Source organism: Equus asinus, chromosome 25, assembly GCF_041296235.1.
Source record: "Equus asinus isolate D_3611 breed Donkey chromosome 25, EquAss-T2T_v2, whole genome shotgun sequence".
NCBI lineage: Eukaryota > Metazoa > Chordata > Mammalia > Perissodactyla > Equidae > Equus > Equus asinus.
Genome location: NC_091814.1, coordinates 33,833,911 through 33,854,316, shown reverse-complemented (window position 1 = coordinate 33,854,316; position 20,406 = coordinate 33,833,911).

Here is a 20,406-nt window from a genome sequence, read left to right as displayed (position 1 = left end):
ATTCTCTGAGTCTCAGTTTCCTCTCATAACATCTCTGTGAGCCTTGGCTTCTTTATGTGAGAAATGGGGCTAATAACTGCCCTGTTAAAGAGTTGTGAAAATTAAATGTAATAATCCATGCACAAAGCCTGCTGCTTGGCAGGGGTCTACTCAGTGGTGGTTGCTTTCTGCCTCTGTGTTGAAGAGGCCAGCATGGCCAGGTGGCCCAGAGAACAGCGGAGAAAGCAGCCACAGCCTTATAAACCAGTGATGTTTCAGGTCATCTCTGCCTTAAAGGAAGATGATGTTCCAGTCATTTGAGGACCTAAAGGGTCTACAATTTCTTAGACTCAAGAGGAATTTTTTCTCCTGAGAGGAGGCATATACAGGCATCAGGCTTCCTTGTCAGCACAAGCCTTGAGCCCTGGTGCAGAGGAAAAACCGGGAAGTGTCACCAGCACGATGAGGCTTCTCGGTCATTCTTTCTGAGTTATTTAGTAACTGCAAAATAAATGGGCTATTATCCCAAGTTAGTTCTTGCCATCAGATCTATTGGACATAAGCCCTATGATTCAATGGACATTTTCTACCTGACTGATCAGAATTATTTCCCTACTGACAAGGTTTTGGAGATTTGCCATCTTCCCCAAACACAGAACATGAAGCAAGGAGACTTAAAATTACAGTAAGAAGTGTAGGTGGGGTAAAAGGAAGAACTTAATGAACTGCAGAAATAATTAAATCCTGAGGGAAGGAGTCATTTGGACTGTGTTAGCTGTTCTGTGCAACCACAGAGATGGGTTTGCCAACAGCCTCTCTGGAGGCAGAGGATGGACTCTCTGACCTCTTGGTCCCATTCCATCAGCAGGGTCTCATGCAGGCTGCAGACTCCCAGCTGAGGGCTCTGCATGGGAGGTGGAGTGTGGCCCTACTCCCCACCAAACACACACCCTCCAGACAGAGGGCTCAGGCAGTGCAGCTGCGATATAAATAACCACCACATGACTCTTTCTGTCCTTAGAGCAAGTGCCTCTGGCCATTGGCCAGAATGGGATGGCGAGAACGGGAGAAGTAGCAGGGGGCAGGCCTGACAACTGAGAAGAGGGGGATGGTGAAGAGGTTAGGTTTTCTCTCACCCCCTAAGTGTGTGTCCTCGTGTGTTTATATGAGATATGTGTCTAGGCAGGGAGAGGAGCTATCCTACTTCTGAGGACTGGGGGCTGTCCACAGTGTATCCTTCCTTCTGTTCCCACTGCTGTCACCCTAGTTCTCGGGCTCATCACATCTTCCTGGAACGTCGCTTTTGCTTCCTGTTTTCCTTCCTGCTGGTCTCTGTCTCCTCCGAGCAATCCTTATCTGCCATGGCTTCCCAATTCGCTAGTCTGGTCCAAAACTTAGATTCCCCTTGGGGTCCTGCTATGGCCAGAATTCTTCAATCTGTCATTTAAGACCCTCCACAATGAGCCTAGCAGCCAGGCCTCACCTCCCCCAACACTTCCATGTGTGTTCCAGTCTGCGGTAAAACCAGCTGCCTCGGCACCCCATGAGCTCAGTTCATTCAGTCCCACCATCATGGCTTTGTTCATATTTTCTCTCCATCTGAGTACTCTTCTCTCCATCACTGAAAAACCTGTCCACCCTCCACGTTCTGATTCTCCAGCCAGGCACAACAGTCAGGATTCCTCCACAGCCTGTGTCATATTCAATCTTGTGTGAATCAGTCAGGCTGCCTGGCCCTCGGGGTCAGCATAAAGGCGGACATGAGATGGCTAAGGGTACCATGTCCTGCTGATGAGAACAAACAGCTCCCTCTGCTTTCCCACCCGTCATCAACCTCTGACTATTCTCTGGCCTCCAGCCCTAGTTCACATCCCTGTGTGGAGCAGTCCTGACTGGTCTGCCTGCTGAACCAGTGTTCTCCTCGAACGCAAGAGCTGTGAGCAAGCTTTTGACTATTTCTGAGCTCTGAGCAGTGCAGAGGCGGGAGCACAGCCCACCGGTATTACAGAGCCCAGTGGGGGCCTGGCATGCAGCTCAGGCTCTGATCTGAGGTCTGAGGCAGGAGAGAGTGGACCAGTGCCTAGAGCTTGCAAGAAAGCTAAAAAAAAAGATGCTTCATCCTTTTCTTTCCTTAGAGCCGTCATCACTCTCCTCCAGCAACGTCCTTCTTTTGGTCAGAATTTAGAGTAGGTTGTGGCTTTGGGTGATTTGGGTTTCACTGTTTCCAGCCAGGTTCTTCCCTGTCCATCCTTCCTCCCTCCTTCCCTTTCTCTCTCCTGACCTCCTTCTTCATGGACTGATCGAGTGTATGTTATACGAAAAGCAAGGCAGCAGTTCAAGTCCCTGCTCCCAGGAAGATTTGGTGGGAGGTTGTCACGTGTCAGGGTGATCAGTATTTGTCAGTGGTGCCAAGGCCTAGCTGAAGTGCCAGAATCACACTGAGGTGAGGCTTAAAATGTACACCACATTATTATTCTCACTGACGGAGGAGGTATGTAAAGTGCTGCCCGGGAGACCCTGTGGGAGGTGGAGTGGGCAATGAAAGACACCAAGGTCGAGATAGGCAAACCAAGGAAGCCAGAGGTGCCCTTCAGTCTGACCACTCCAATCCAGCCTGACTCCAGAGCCAGCTGCAAATCACACTCACAGAGCTCAATTCTGATGCTTTCACTCCTACACGGATCATCTATTAGATTGCTGGCCAGCTCGCGTCTTCCCCTCGCATCCCCATCCCCATGTGCTTTCACCTACACCTACTCCATAAGGTTTGGACCACAGGACCACCCTCTGGGTGCTGGACCTGTGACAGGTCACCTCGGAGTCCTCCAAGACCATGTTTGTTGCTATACAGATGGTAAAAGAAGACAGCCCAGCTGAGTTCCTGCACAAGGTTCCCTGAGCTTCCCTGCTGTCCTTATAAAGCAGTGAAATAATCATCTTTGTGTTTTCCCTCGGGGCGCTCCTCGATATGTGATCTTTCCTTGGTCAGAGGCATCCACAATGCCCTGAGGAGAAGTGGGGGTTAAAACAATAATGCAAAGACAAAAAAGAAAACAATGTTCAGTCTTTTTAAAAAATCCAAAGTAAGTTACTGAGAATAAAAAGATATTGAGAATAAAAACAGAGTTTTGGCTATAAAAATAGAAGAGTGAAAGAACAGTTGGATAACCGTGGCCGCTTCAGACCTGCTCACATTCTCATTGTTCCCTGAACCCCAGTGCCTCTCGCACCTCCAGGCGTTTGTATGCACTTGGCCTTTGGCATGCCATGCTCTTCTCCCCATAGTTCTGCCTGGCAAGCTCAGTCCAATTCTGAAGATTTACCCAGATGTAAAGTCCTCCTCTCCAAGAAGCTTTCCCCGAAAGCCCCACAGAGCTGGTTGCTACCCTAGCCTTCTGGTCTACCGTCGGTTAAAGCACTCAGCTTCTCATAACCCTCTGCTTGCATATCTGTTTCCTCTTCTCTCTAGGCTGTGAACATCCAAAGTGGCAAATGGAGTTCATCTTTGTATTCCTGGTGTCCAGTATGGTGCCTGGCACATAGTAGGCAATCAATCAAGTTTAATAACTGAATGCAGAATTCAGCTGCGAATGACTGAGCCCTAATACAGTTTTGGGTCCTAGGAGCATAGTCATTGAGAACTGATTGTAAACTCAGGGCTATTGCCCAACCAGTACTGGGCATTTCTAGTTCTCAGTCCTCAATTCAATAGCTCAACTGCTTAGGTGACCGTAGCAGTACTGTAAAGGGCCCAGCTCTCCCTGCCCAGCACTCGGGCAGCCTAACAACACTTCAGCCACCGCTGTGGCCATGGGCTTCCTAAGCCAGCAGCATAGCCCAGACCCTGCAACCTCCAAGTAGGAGTCAGACCTGGGTTTGGCTCCTTTGTGACCAAGGCGAAGCTTCGTCATCCCTGCCCCTGGGCTTCAGTTTCTGCCTGTGTTGTGTGGTTGTGGGTCCTACTTAGAAAGCTCTTAGAGATTCCTGAAAGGACTGTGATTGTACAGCCACAGAAAGGGTGTTATGTCACCGTGGTATAAGAGCACAGCAAATAATGTGAACCAGGAATAATAAGGGCACTTATTCCCAGAAGCACATTGATTGAAACCACAAAAGCTCCTTGGAACAGGGCTTGAGGATGGTAAAAGCCGGAGCAATCAACAACCCCTGAGGGAGGGGAGCCCATGCCAGGCGATTGATGGAGAGTTCGTTTGGTGGTTGTTGGCAGGCAGTTTTGTTCCCTCAGGTGATCTCACTTTGGAGAAATTTCCCTGCTGTTATAAGCCCAACCTATTTGCTGGCTTCTGGGGAGAAACAGCCATTACTTCCACTCCTCGCATAAGAAGCGAATTGGCCTTAGCACAGCTCCATTCACTTTTCATTCTCTGTATTTTGAAGACAAGTCTCCGGATAATGGAAACTTTGTCATCACTTTTGCTTCTAAAATCTGCAGAGGGATCATCTGGGTCATGCCTTGACCCAGTCATTGCTACCTCTGGTCAGCAATTTCGGAAAACTATCCAGATGCACCACATCTGTGAAAAATAAAATCACCTTAACAAACAGGTCATCCTGGAATGGAAAAGTATGTTTAAGCATGGGTCCAACAGCAGAAAGGGCAGAATCTGCAAAGAAAAAGAATGGTGGCTCTGCACAAAAATTTCAAACTTCTAAATGACAAAAAGCACCATCGACCAAACTGTAAGACAAAAAGACATTATGCTGAGCATTATGCTAAGAGAAATGTCAGATAGGAAGACAAATAATGTATGATCTCACTTATATGTGGAATCTAAAAACACCAAACTCATAGGTACAGAGAACAGATTGGTGGTAGCCAAAAGTGGGGGGGGGGGGGGGAGGGGGCAGGGGGCGGGAGGGAATGCAAAACGAATGAAGAGGGTCAAAAGGTACAAACTTCCAGTTATAAAATAAATGAGTCCTGGGGATGTAATGTACAGAATGGTGGCCAGAGTTAATAATACTGTACTGTGTATTTGAAAGTTGCTAAGAGAGTAGATCTTAAAAGTTCTCATCACAAGAAAAAAAAGTGTGCAACTATGTGTGGCAATGGATGTTAACTAGATTTATTGTGGTGATCATTTCACAATATATACAAATATTGAATCATTAGGTTGTACACTTAAAATTAATATAATGTATGCCAATTATATCTCAATTGAAATAAAACAAATTGTAGAGAATATATTTGCAACATTCATAACAGACTTAACAAGTATTGTCCTTAATATATAAAAGCCTTTTAAAATCACTAAGAAAAATACTAGCAACCCAAGAGAAAAATGAGTTGAAGATACAGAGAATGCACTAAGGAAAAATACAATGGCCAATGAACATCTTTAAAAAAATAAAAGAATGAGGGAGTGACGTCAGCAACATGGTGGCATGAGCTCACGCAGGACTCTCTCCTCTCCAAATTACAACCAAAAAGGGCAACTGCTTTCCAACTAAAAAAAAATCCTAGTAACAGAAATTGTCGGTGACCCACAGCAGCCAAACGATGGAGGGTGGAGGCTGGAGCCCCCCTCGGAGGAGCTGGAACGGGGTAAGAGAGAACTTTGTTCCCTCCCCTAGAGACTGGGATGGCTGCCACAGGTGAAGGAAGGAGTAGGGGGAGGGGCCGCACATCTGCAGGGATCGTCCAGCACTCCCACAGACCCATGCAGTGGAAACCCTCTAACGGGGGAAAGCTTTTGCATGGGGGAACCCCAGAAAGCCAGGGCCCCGGGAGACGAGAGAGCAAGAGCTGACCTGCATCCAGGTCAGAGTGCAAGAGAAAGCACCCCTCCTTCCCCAACCTGCACTGCACGCAGCCATCACAGCTGAAGGCAGAGGGCTCAGAACGTGCGGCTCTTGATCCCCATTTAGTGGCGACAGGTTGTAACTGCAACCAAATAATAGCATTATGCACAAAAACCGCCCCTTGACCCTCCAGCAATTTATAAAAGCTCCAGTCCAAAAGGAAAACAGTAAAAATACAGAAATATGTCCTGAGGACTTAGAAATAGGTAAACTAAGTGAAGATGAGTTCAAAATAGCTATCATCAAAATACTCAATGAGGTAAAGGGAAATATGGAGAAACAACTAAACGAGTTCTGGAGTTACTTCACAAAAGAGATTGAAACTATAAAGAAGAATCAATCAGAAATACTAGAGATGAAAAATACAATGGATCAGATAAAACAGAATATGGATTCCCTGAATGCCCGTGTAGACACCATAGAGGAGCAAATTAGCATAATCGAATACAAACAGGCTGAATGGCTCCAGACAGAGGAAGAAAGAGAACTGAGAATTAAAAAAACTGAAGAAAATCTCTGAGAAATAGCTGACTCAATGAGAAAATGCAACTTAAGAATAATCAGAATTCGGGGCTGGCCCCGTGGCCGAGTGGTTAAGTTCGCGCGCTCCACTGCAGGTGGCCCAGTGTTTCGTTAGTTCGAATCCTGGGCGCGGACATGGCACTGCTCATCAGACCACGCTGAGGCAGCGTCCCACATGCCACAACTAGAAGAACCCACAACGAGGAATACACAACTATGTACTGGGGGGCTTTGGGGAGAAAAAGGAAAAAATAAAATCTTTAAAAAAAATAAAAAGAAAAAAAAAAAAGAATAATCAGAATTCGTGAGGGCATGGAAAAGGAAAATGGAGCAGAAAGTGTGCTCAAGAAATAATGGAAGAGAACTTCCCAAATCTAGGGAGAGACGAATGTGTGTGGAGGAAGCTTTCAGATCTCCTAGATTTGTCAATGTAAAAAGACCTACTGCAAGGCATATAGTAGCAAAAATGGCAAAAAATGAATGACAAAGAAAGAATACTCAGGGCAGCAAGGCAGAAGAAAATAACCTACCAAGGAACCCCTATCAGACTTTCAGCAGTTTTCTCTACAGAAACCTTACAAGCTAGGAGAGATTGGACTGACATATTAAAAATTTTAAAGGATAAAAATCTTCAGCCAAGAATACTCTATCCAGCAAAAATATCCTTCAGATATGAGGGAGAAATTGAATCTTTTCCAGACAAACAAAAGCTAAGGGATTTCATAGTCACAAGACCTCCACTACAAGAAATCCTCAAGAAGGCTGTCATACCTGAAATAAGAAAAAAAGGGAGAAAGGGGTCACAAAACACAGAGGAGGGAGACAGATAGATAGAATTGGAATAGGATAGCAAATATTCAACTATAGCATTAGGATAAAGGGAAGTAAATCACCAAAGCAAAGACAATCTTATCACTCTAACTACAAACTCACAACACAAGTTGGAATAAGAGATGAAAATAGTAATTTAGGAGGGGAGGAGGAAAGGGACTGAAATAGTCTAGGCTAAGTAAGTAAGAGACCACCAGAAAATGGACTATGTTATACACGATATTCTGAATACAAACTTCAGGGTAGCCACTAAACTAAAAAACAGAACAGAGACACAAAACATAAATAAGGAAAAATCTAAGAAACCCAGCATAAGAAATTGCAGAAGTCAATGGGTAGGCTAAAACACACAGGACGAGAAACAAAGGAAACACAGGAAAACCGGAAAATGAGCAACAGAATGACAGCGTTAAGCCCGCATGCATCAATACTCACCCTCAATGTAAACGGATTGAACTCTCCAATAAAAAGACACAGAGTGGCAAAATGGATTAAAGAACAAGATCCAACAATTTGTTGCCTCCAGGAAACACACCTCAGCTCCAAGGACAAACACAGGCTCAGAGTGACGGGGTGGAAGACAATACTCCAAGCTAATAGCCATCAAAAGAAAGAAGGTGTTTCAGTACTTAGACAAAACAGACTTCAAGATAAGGCAAGTAAAGAGAGACATAGAGGGTCAATATATAATGATCAAAGGGACACTTCATCAAGAAGAAATAACGCTTACAAATATCTATGCACCCAACACAGGAGCACCAAAGTTCATAAAGCAACTATTAACAAACCTAAAAGAAGATATTAAAAATAACACAATAATAGTAGGGGACCTCAACACCCCACTCACGTCAATTGACAGATCATCCAGACAGAAAATCAACAAAGAAACAGTGAAGCCAAATGAAAAGCTAAAACAGTTGGACTTAATAGACATATATAGAACACTTCATCCAAAAACAGCAGACTACACGTTCTTCTCAAGCGCACATGGAACATTCTCAGGGATAGACCATATGTTGGGAAAGAAGGCAAGCCTCTACAAATTAAAAAAAAATTGAAATGATAAGAAGCATCTTCTCCGATCATAATGCTATAAAGCTAGAAATTAATTACAAGAAAAAAGCTGAGAAAGGCACAAGGATGTGGAGATTAAACAATATGCTATTGAATAAGCAATGGATCATTGAATAAATTAAAGATGAAATCAAAAAATACCTGGAGACAAATGAAAATGATAGCATGCCATACCAACTCATATGGGATATAGCAAAAGCTGTATTAAAAGGAAAATTCATCACAATACAGGCACATCTTAACAAACAAGAAAAATCCCAAATAAGCAACCTTAAACTACACCTAACTGAATTAGAGAAAGAAGAACAAACAAAGCCCAAAGTCGGCAGAAGGAGAGAAATAATAAAAATCAGAGCACAAATAAATGCTATTGAAACAAAAAAGGCAGTAGAAAGGATCAATGAAACAAAGAGCTGGCTCTTTGAGAAGATAAATAAAATTGACAAACCGCTAGCCAGACTTACAAAGAAAAAAAGAGAGAAAGCACAAATAAACAAAATCAGAAATGAAAGAGGAGAAATAGCAACAGACTCCGCAGAAATACAATGGATTATAAGAGAATACTATGAAAAACTATATGCCAGCAAAATGGATAACCTAGAGGAAATGGATAAATTCTTGGACTCCTAAAATCTCCCAAAGCTCACTCAAGAAGTAGCAGACAATTTGAGCAGACCAATCACAAGGAAAGAGATTGAAACAGCAATCAAAAGCACCCCAAAGAATAAAACCCCAGGACCAGATGGCTTTCCTGAGGAATTCTACCAAACTTTCAGAGAGGATTTAATACCTATTCTTTTCAAGCTATTCCAAAAAGTTAGGGGGGATGGAACACCTCCTAACACATTCTATGAGGCCAACATCACGCTGATACCAAAGCCTGACAAGGATAGCATGAAAAAGGAGAACTACAGGCCAATATCACTGATGAACATAGATGCAAAAATTCTCAACGAAATTTTGGCAACCAGAATTCAGCAATTCATCAAAAGGATCATGCATCATGATCAGGTGGGATTCATACCAGGGACACAGGGATGGTTCAACATCTGCAAATCAATCAACGTGATACACCAGATCAACAAACTAAGGAATAAAAACCACACAATCATCTCAATAGGTGCAGAGAAAGCATTTGACAAGATCCGACAGCCGTTTATGATAAAAACTCTGAACAAAATGGGGATAGAAGGGAACTACCTCAACATAATAAAGGCCATATATGACAAACCCACAGCCGACATCATACTCAATGGGCAAAAGGTGAGCGCCATCCCCCTGAAAACAGGAACAAGACAAGGATGCCCTCTATCACCACTCTTATTTAACATAGTACTGGAGGTCCTGGCCAGAGCAATTAGGCAAGAAAAAGGAATCTAAGTAGGGAGGGAAGAAGTGAAACTCTTGCTGTTTGCAGACGACATGATCTTATATATAGAAAACCCCAAAGAATCCATTGGAAAACTTTTAGAAGTAATCAACAACTACAGCAAAGTTGCAGGGTATAAAATCAATTTACATAAATCAGTAGCATTTCTATACTCTAATAACAAACTAACAGAAAAAGAACTCAAGAACACAATACCATACACAATCGCAACAAAAAGAATAAAATACCTCAGGGTGAATTACTAAGGAAGTGAAAGACTTATACAATGAAAATTACAAGGCTTTTCTGAAAGAAATGAATGATGACATAAAGAGGTGGAAAGACATTCCGTGTACATGATTAAAAGAATAAACACAGTTAAAATGTCCATTCTACCTAAAGCAATCTACAGAGTCAATTCCATCCCAATCAGAATCCCAATAACATTCTTTACAGAAATAGAACAAAGCATCCTAAAATTCATATGGGGCAACAAAAGACCCCGAATTGCTAAAGCAATCCTGAGAAAAAAGAACACAGCTGGAGGCATCACAATCCCTGACTTCAAAACATACTACAAAGCTACAGTAATCAAAACAGCATGGTACTGGTACAAAAACAGGTGCACAGATCAATGGAACAGAATTGAAAGCCAAGAAATAAAACCACACATCTATGGACAGCTGATCTTCGACAAAGGAGCTGAGGGCATATAATGGAGAAAAGAAAGTCTTTTCAACAAGTGGTGCTGGGAAAACTGGAAAGCCACATGTAAAAGCATGAAAATTGACCATTCTTTTGCACCAGTCACCAAAATAAACTCAAAATGCATCAAAGACCTAAAGCTGAGACCTGAAACCATAAGGCTTCTAAAAGAAAATGTAGGCAGTACACTCTTTGACACCAGTATTAAAAGCATCTTTTTGGAAGAGATGTCTTCTCAGATGAGGGAAACAATAGAAAGAATAAACAAATGGGACTTCATCAGACTAAAGAGCTTCTTCAAGGCAAAGGAAACAGGACTGAAAAAAAAAAAACAACCCACTAACTGGGAAAAAATATTTGCAAGTCATATATCTGACAAAGGCTTAATATCCATAATATATAAAGAACTCACACAACTCAACAACAAAAAATCAAACAACCCAATCAAAAAATGGGCAGGAGACACGAACAGACATTTCTCCAAAGAAGATATTCAAATGGCCAATAGGCACATGAAAAGATGTTCATCATCGCTGTGCATCAGGGAAATGCAAATCAAAACTACACTAAGATATCACCTTACACCCGTTAGAATGACAAAAATATCTAAAACTAATAGCAACAAATGTTGGAGAGGTTGCGGAGAAAAAGGAACCCTCATACACTGCTGGTGGGAATGCAAACTAGTGCAGCCACTATGGAAAACAGTATGGAGATTCCTCAAAAAATTAAAAATAGAACTACCATATGATCCAGCTATCCCACTACTGGGTATCTATCCAAAGAGCCTGAAATCAGCAATTCCAAAAGTCCCATGCACCTCTATGTTCATTGCAGCATTATTTACAATAGCCAAGACGTGGAAGCAACCTAGGTGCCCATCAACAGATGATTGGATAAAGAAATTGTGGTATATATATAGAATGGAATACTACTCAGCCATAAAAAAGAACAAAATCGTCCCATTTGCAACAACGTGGATGTACTTTGAGGGAATTATGTTAAGTGAAATAAGCCAGAGAGAGAAGGACAATCTCTGTATGACTCCACTCATATGAGGTATTTAAACATGTGGACAAAGAGAACAGATTAGTGGTTACCAGGGGAAATGTGGGGTGGGGGGGTGGGCACAAAGGGTAAAGGGGTGCACCTACAACACAACTGACTGACAGTAATGTACAACTGAAATTTCACAAGATTGTAACCTATCATTAACTCAATAAAAAAAGTTAATACACATACTAAATATTGAAAAGATAAATAAAATAAAACAATGAAATAAATGTAAGGAAATAAATGCAAAATTAAACAATGAGATTTAAATTTTTACCTATTAGATTGGCAAATATTTTTATTTCTAGCGGTAAATGGTGAGTTCACATTTGACGTTACCTAGGAAAGCTAACAATAATTATATTCTATGACTCTGACATTCCATTCCCAGTTTCTCCTAAAGAAACATTTGCATTTGGGCATAAGAAGGTTGGGCATGCGAGAATGCTTATAACATCCCTGTTTGTAATAGCAAACACTGAAAGAAACCCAAATATCCATCAATAGATAAAAAGATATATAAAGTGTAATATGGTCACATAATAGAACGCTACACAGTGGTAACAATGAGTGGTTACAGCTACACGCATGAACATAAATTGAGTGTCTCAAGTCAGTCACTCTGATTTCATTTGTACAAATTTTATGATATTTGAAGTCAGAATATTGGTTCCCTTTGGAGGGACATAGTAATTGGGAGGGGGCCGATGAAGCCTTCTGGGGTGCTAACGGTGCTCTGTGTCTTGATACAGGGGTGTGTTCATGATGAGAAAATTCGTCAAGCAGAACACTTAATGATTCATCCACTTTTTTTATGTATGATGTACTTCACTAACAAACATTTTTTTGAAAGCAAGTCGCAAAAGAATACATCCATGAAGTGCAATTTTATTTATATAAAGGAAAAGCATGCAAAACGAAGTCAGGTATTGTTAATGGATGCTGGTACACGTGGTAAAAGAAAAGTAAAACCCGATAGAGACTCAACTCAGGAAGGTGAATGGTTCTTCTGAGGAGGGCAGAGGTGGGGTCAGAGGGCAGAGGTGGGGTCGGAGGGCAGGGCCTTCTGGGAGACTGTGATGTTCTGGCTCCTAACTCAGGTGGTTGATTCACAGGTGTTTTATTAGTCTTTATGTCCTTCATGTGTTAGAAATATTATTTTCATGTATTTAATATTTAATAGAAACTAATTTGAAATTATTCTTAAAAGACTTTGATACCACTGCTGTCGGAGGACAGAGCATAAATTGGTACAATTTTTCTAGATGGAAGAATGTCTCTGTGCCAAAAATCAAGTAAAGATTACACTTCTAAGAAGTTTTCCTAAGACAATGATAGAGACAAGAGAGCAGAGATATAGAAAAGGACACTTATCAAATATGGTTTATTATGACAGAAATTAAAAACAACAAAGTTTTAACAATAGGAATTGATCAAACGAATTATACTAAGTCTATAAAATGGAGTACTATGTAAGTATAAGATTCATGACGATCATGTACGTCTGTTGATTGCCATGGACATATGTTCACAATATATTCTTGAGTGAAAAAAATAAGGTTATAAAACAGTAAGCATGGTACGGTATGAGCTCATATATTTAAAAACTATATATTTTCATGTATTGGTGCAAAAGCTCTGGGTCTGTGCCCTCTCTGAGACCTCACAGTGGATATGGTGAGTAGCATCTTAAGACCCCGTTAGAGGTCATAAAGAATGGGGTGATGGTCTTGGTGGGATGGAGAAATGCAGAGTCAGGGCCACAGTCCCAGAGGCTGAGAGCACTCAGGGTGTGGAAACACCCCTGCCCTCCAGTCAGGCGGCCCTTGGTCAGTGCCCTCGATTCCTGCCCTCTCCATGGCCTTGCCATGGTAAACACTGTGGAAGGTAGCTCTTTCTAAATGGGACATGTATTACTTAGAGAGATGGGTGTAGAGGCAGAGGGTTGTACATGGAAAGAGAACAGAGGTTGGGGTCACTCCAAAGTGTGTGGCGTCCCAAATTTGTCATTTACCAGCTGTGCAACTTTAAGGTACATTACTTGAGATCACTGGATCTCAGTTCCCTCGTTGGTAAATTGGAGATAACACAACCTACAACATAGAGTTCTTGTGAGGATTAAACGTGAGCACAGATATAAAGTATGTAGCACGGACTAGATGCCCAATACTGACAGCTACTTGCTTTATTCTTGTTTGTAATAAATTATTCTTCCTCTTGCATGTTCCAGGTTCTCCTAGTCTTCGCCTGGTTGTACTCTGCTGTTCATGTCTCATATCAAACTGGGCAATGGTGTCCTTCGTAAAATTTAGGGTGCCTGAATCTATATGAAGAAAAGGATGCTGTTGGACACTTGTTCTAACTCTTGGACAGGGTGCCAACAGAGGCCCGAGTCACCATCCCCAGCCTCTGCCTGCAGTGATGGGACAATGGTATACAGCCACAGGGCCCCAGCTCAGGGAAGAGTCGAGTGACACCGGAGGGGCTGGATGGAGATAAGAGTCAGCTGCCTGGATTAGGGATAAGCCCTAAGGTTGCTCCCAAGCCTGAGATACCACGATTTCAAAATCTTTCTCTGTTTACTTCATTGATCCAGACAGATTAGCCAAAGCCTAGAGAGGCCAGCTGACTCAGCCAAGGTGGCACATTGAGCAATGGCTGGGCTGAGATTAGTGGCCCTGGCCTTTGAGCCATTATCACAGAGCTGGAAGAGACCTTGATCCCATCCCAGTGGAAATTTCAAACTCATGCCTTCAGCATTCAATCAGCAGCATACCACATTGATTTTCATTCGTTGATAATTTTCGACTCAGTTTTTACTATGTTGATTCATTTAAAAGATATTTATTTGGCATCTACTATAGGCAACACTCAGTGCCCATTAAGTTCTCTTTGAGGATATTTATTTCCTTCTCTGATGACATTCCCTAATTGGAAATCAGAGTGGGAGACTCTGGACAGGACGGCCCGGCGTTTGCCTTAGCTGGATGCCAGTCTGTGTTAAATCTCCAAGCTGCCGACCAGACACAGTCTTGTGATTGGAATGGAGAGTAGGAAATAGTGTCAAAGTGAACAAGGCAGAGGTCAGAGAGGAGGGTAGCTTGAGACAGCAAATAGCACAATGGTAAGGTGAGGGGGAACAGGATCAGATCTTCCCATGAACACATGGAGGAGATGTGAAAAGATGAAAGAGATGTAGTGATCAGAGAAGAGAAGTACAGAGATACAAGAACTGGGTGTGGGCATAAGCAAAGAAAGGAAGCACGAAGCTTCCTTGTCAGGGTCCACCCAATACCGTTTGTACTAGGGTTAAACCATGGAAGTAGAACCACTATGAGTATTATGCAATAAGAAATTTATTATAAGAATTAGAGCTTACACAATTGAGTGGGGAACTTGGAGAATAAAGAGCTGAAAAGAGGAATTGAAGGATCACAGAAAAGTTGCTAACCAGCCCTGGCTCAGGTGAACAAAATGAAGCTTACAGAAAGCAAGGCAGGTCTGGCTACCAGAATGGGACCAGCAAGGGGCTAGTGTAGAATCTTGGAAAGAACATTGGCTCTTTGTGGCTGCTGCCTCTGTGAGTTTGCAGCAAAGCACCTGATGGTGAGCATGGGGTCACTCTTGGTCAGCAGGGCCAGCGGTCATGGAGCAGAGAAGAGTGGGGACACACGGGAGCCTGGCTGCATCTCTGTGTCTCTCTCACCTGCTCCAGCCAACAGCGGTCTTCAGAGAAAGCATGATGGCTCTGCTTCACTGCTGCCTCCCGCATCTCATGCAAACTCACTTTTGGCCAACTCTACCCAGTCATTCAGGGAAAGGGGTGCTGGGAAATTCCAGCATAACCAAGTTGACCGTTGAACAATCCAACACCCTGACTGAGGAAACACTCAAACACACTCAGTTCTCAGACACACGGAGCCTCAAAGTTTCAAAAAAGTATACAGTAGAGAGAAAGGCCGTCAGAGTGTTTCTGTCCCTCAAGACTCTGGGTTGCAAGTGACAGAAATCCTAAAACAAACTGGCTTAAGTAAAAACAGATGCTTTTGGGAAAAATCTTGGGGTAGTTCAAAGAATTAGAATAGTTGTGGGATAATGCCAGGATAGTCAGATGGAATTTGACACCATAAAAACGTGCTCTTTCTTTGTTTCCATCTCTGCCTCTCACAGCCTCGTCTCTGGAAGGTGGTCCTATACTCCCAAGCTTCTCACATGGCAGCTCTGGTGTCACAGTTATATAGCAACTTGACCAGAAAGAAAAGTTAGTTCTCTACGCCAGCTTTATTTAGAGAAAGCCCTGATTTTTCTTTTTTCTTTTTTGGATTGGACCGTGGATCAATCCTCATAACAATTGCTGTGGCCAGGTGAGTAGGATGTTATTAGGGTTAAGCCAGGGTCACATGCTCACTCCTATGGCCTCAGAGGAATGGGCCAATATCCTTTGATCAGCAGCCCAGGACCATATGGAGGAATTAAGGAGCAGTTCCCCCAGGGAAGAAAGTTCTGTCCCCAGAAGAGAGGAAAGAGATGCTGGGCAGACAGAAGTAACAGCTGTCTACGTTGGTGTTCCAGGGACTGAATGAAATGTTCCTCAAGTTCATTCTTCTCATTCTTACCCATTTTCTTTAATGTTGTGGCTGCCAGAGCAAATTTCTAATCACACTCAACTGTACTCCCAAGAGAGTTGCTACAAGGGAGAAAATATTTCAGAAAGGGTGATGATCAGGTGATAATAATCAGCTCCAAGACTTAGAGAAACTGAGCAGGTTGCTCAAGGCCACTCAGTTATTTAAAAAGGAGGACGAGTTCTCTGACAGAATATCCCCACAAAACACGTTCACAGTCTGCTTTATAGATCACCCTATGGAGATTTGGGCTACTATGAATCCATTTCCCAGGACCTGATCAGATGCTTTTCTAAGACCTGAAAAAGCACACTGGGGCCAGAGTGATTACTCAGAGGTCAAAGAATAAAAGACATTACTTGGATTCTGACCAGAGTGGAGGCAGGTCACTATGGTTCCTGACATGTGTGTGCAGACTGCAAGGTAGGAGCAATGGCACTGAAGTCATATACATATTTTCTAGGAGAACAAAACATATCTGAGATTAGGGTTTGGGGTGCCCTGAAAAAGGTAGGCAATTTCATTGTTGTCTAGGTTGGCTCAGTTATCCACTCTAAACACAGTTTAAAATGCTCAGATAGATAATCTAGGACATCTTTTCAGCTAAGGGTGTAATTTATCTCCCCTCTCCTGTTTGTCTTTTATACTTCGTCAGCGGTTTCCACACTTGACTGTGCATCAGAATCACCTGGAACTTAAAAGAAAGTTCCCAGATGCCAGGGCCCCTGCACCCCCAACTCTTCCTCCCACCACCCATTTCAAGCTCATGGAGGATTCCGGTACGCAGGCACGATGGAAAGCAGCTCTTCATGCTGCAAAATGCTCTCCATCTTTCAGAGAGATGTTGTGTGCTTTATTTGGCTGATACCCCACAACTGTGGGAGCAAGGCCAGGCTGGGAAACTAAGGACATGGCAGTTAAATGGTGTTTTTAAGGTCCGACAACTTGTAAGTAGTAGAACCAGGTGCACTGGAACCTGGATTCTTTTGCTCCTGATCCAAACGAAAAGGGCACCTAGGGCTTGGTCTTGACCCACTGTGGAGGAGTAGCAGGTAAAAGAGGGCTGGCTAATGAGAATAGATCCTCCTCTGTAGGTAATCAATTAAAGTAATAATCTTAGGCAGTATCCAGAAATGAGCACCTCCCATAGGCAGAGAGTTTCCTAAAAGGTACCATCCACCTATTCTTTCCTTCCCAAATGAAGGTGCCCTCTTTTCCTGCTCTGGCATTACTGCTGTGTGACCTCTGGAAAGCTGCTCAACCTCACTGTTTCTTGGTCTCCTCATCTATACAATGAGAGCATTGGGATTGGGTGGTTTCTGCTTTTATGCTACATTATTATATCTGTTCAGTGAAGAGCCCTTGGACATGATGTGATTGCAAAGGGCTGAAAAGAGCCCTCTGCTTTCTTAATGTCTTTTGATGCCTTGTCTTTGCTTTTTGGACAAAGCCTTTCATGTTGCAATAGGGTATAACAAAAAGGTTAAAACGTGACAATCCCTGGAAAACGCACTTTATGACTCAGTCTGATTCAACTGAAAAATGAAAATGATTGACAACAAAGCGAGGGGGAAGTGTGCAGAAAAGAAAGCAGGGAGGCTGCAAATCCATGCAAAGGAGTGGGGAGAAAGAGCTGAAGATGCCCTCTGGGGCTGGAGTTGATAAAAGAGAGGGGTGGCAACAGCAAATGTGGCTGATTTATTGCAGTTTTGCGTGAGATAGGTAGGTCCTAGATGGATTATTGAATGAAAATTTGAACTCTGATCCCTTACTTCTGCCCCAACCCTTCTGGAAAGCCTTACAATCCTTCCCCTCAGATTTTCTACTACCCCAAGCTCAGTAAGCATGAAATAGACACTAGTGTCCTAAATTAAGGAAACATTTCTGTTGGCCCTTGGCCAACTCGGCTACAAGAACTGGGAGGAGGAACCCAGAAGCTAAGAAGGGAATACAAAGAGAAACAAAACCATAAGAATGAGACCAGGAAGACTAAAGCGCCTACAAAGAGGAGCCTCACCAACCATGACCGGCATTAAAAAGGCCCATTGGGTCATGTTCAGAGCAAGAAGATGGGCTAGTCCCACAGCCTGGGAAACTGCAGTGTCAACAAATGACAAAGGGACAGAGGAACCATTCAGCTCCTAAGTGCTTGCTTTTTTTCCACTCTTGGAGACATGGGCAAGTCTCTGAATACCCAGGCTGAGGTCAGGGCCTGGCACATAGTAGGAGTACGATAAAAGTTTGTTCAGTGAATGAAGAATGAATGGGAGGAGGATGAAGAGGAGAATGTTCTTCTGGCTGAGAGAGCCCAGGATGGTCGAAAAGGTCCTGAGAGGAGAGGTCTGTACTGTCAATTCAATCCAAATCAGGAGCAAAAGGTCTTTGTGGTAATCTGTTCCTTAGGAAACAGACAGAGATGGAGATTGTGTGCAGGAATTTTTGCTGAGGATTGCCCTTGGGATCCACACCTATGAGTGAGTGAAGGGAGTAGAAATTGGGCAGAAGGATAAATTGATCTGTGATGCAGATACAACAAAGGTCGCATCTCAACCCCATAGGATTGCTCTTCAGAGTTGGCTCACCTTGAGGCTGGGGGCTGGGTCTTCATACTTCCTCATCAACCAGTCACTGGATACAGACTACACTCCTAGAGGAGTTGTGACTTTGGGCCACCTGTGAACTGTCAGCAGCTAACACTCCCAACAGTTGAGGGAATGAGTGACTCGGTCTTGAAGAAGGGATGTGTGGGCACACCACAGCATCCACTATAATAATTAATCCATTCTCCTCATTTTGTAGATGAAAAAAGTGCAAAGTTGAAATCATATAGCTGGTTAAGAGCAGAGCCAGGACATCCCTCGAATGATGACCAGAGGATTCCCACAGACTTAGTGTGCTTGGAATTTGGCATGGGATTTGACAGAGCCATCAATATGGATGACAAGGAGAAGTGGAGATTAGATCAATGGTGCCCAAACCTAGCTGTCTTCAGAATCATATGGAGGACTGTTAGAATGCAGATTCCTGGGCCCCATTTACAGAGATTCTATTACTGGAGGGTCTGGGGCAAAGCCTGAGAATCTGTATTTTAGCAAGTGCCCACACGATTTCTATATGGCCTATCTCCCAGCCTGTGCTTGGGAACCAGTGGCTAAGACAATAGGACATTGAGACGTCACTCTGGAAGGAGATCTCAGCTGGTTCAAGGGGACTGACTCCTAAACTCTGTTCTAGGCAACAAATTTTATCAACAACTTGAAGGCTTTATCAGAATATATAGCCAATGAAGAGAATCCCCAAACTAGAAGAGATTTCTAATACTTTGGATGATTGAATCAAGATTTCAATAGGTGGCCCTTAAGTATGATTTTGTAAATTGATATTTATTGACACTGAGAGGTGCTCATGATGTCTTAAATGAGAGAAAGCAGCAGAGAGGAAGTGGGGTATGGAGGTTTAGAGCACAGACTCTGGAACCTAATGGACATGGCATGGGTTCGAATCCCAGCCCCATCACTTACTCGCTATACACTTACCTGAGCAAGTTTCTTATTTCCCTGTATCTCAGTTTCCTCACCTATAAAGTAAGGACAATAATATATAACCACAGTACTTACCTCATAAGGTTATTGTGAGGATTATGTGAGTTAATATGTTTATGCATATTTATACCTGTGCCCAGTACATAGAGCGTATGCCTAGCACTGTATAAACATTTGCTGCCATTGTGTGTAATTGTTTCAATTATCTGTTGCTGTTGTAACAAACTACCCCAAAATTTAATTGTTTAAAATGATAATCTATTACTTCTTATGATTCAGTTGATTGTTCTACATCCCTTGGTACTGACAGGGACGCTGGGGTAATTGAAAGGTCCAAAAAAGGACCTCATTCACATGGGTGATAGTTGACACTGGCTGCCATCTGGGAGCTCTCTGGTCTTCTCAGACACAGGCTTCAATTCTCCATGTGGGCCTCTCCAGGAGGCTGGTTAGGCTACCTCACGTGCTGGTTGGGCTCCAAGAAGAGCCTTCCAAGAGATGAACACAGAAGCTGAGATCTCTTAAGGCCCAGTCTTGGAAGTTCCCCAGTGTTGCTTCCACAATTGGTTAAAACCAGCCTCAGCCTCAGCCCAGCCACAGGCGAGAGGAAACAGACCCCCACCTTTCAATGAGAGGAGTGGCAAAGAATTAGCAGCACAGAGGTTTAACCCCACTTTTGTAAAAACGTGTGCATGTTTATGCATAGAAAACGATATCTGGAAGAATATATACCAAAATGTAAACAATAGTTAGCTTTAAGAGGAAGGGTTACAATATGCTTGTTATTCTCTCCTTTATCCTTTCTTACTTTGCTTTTTCCCCCCTGAATTTTCCATAAGAAATGTATACTACATTTATAAGAAAAAGTAATTTTCATAGTTTG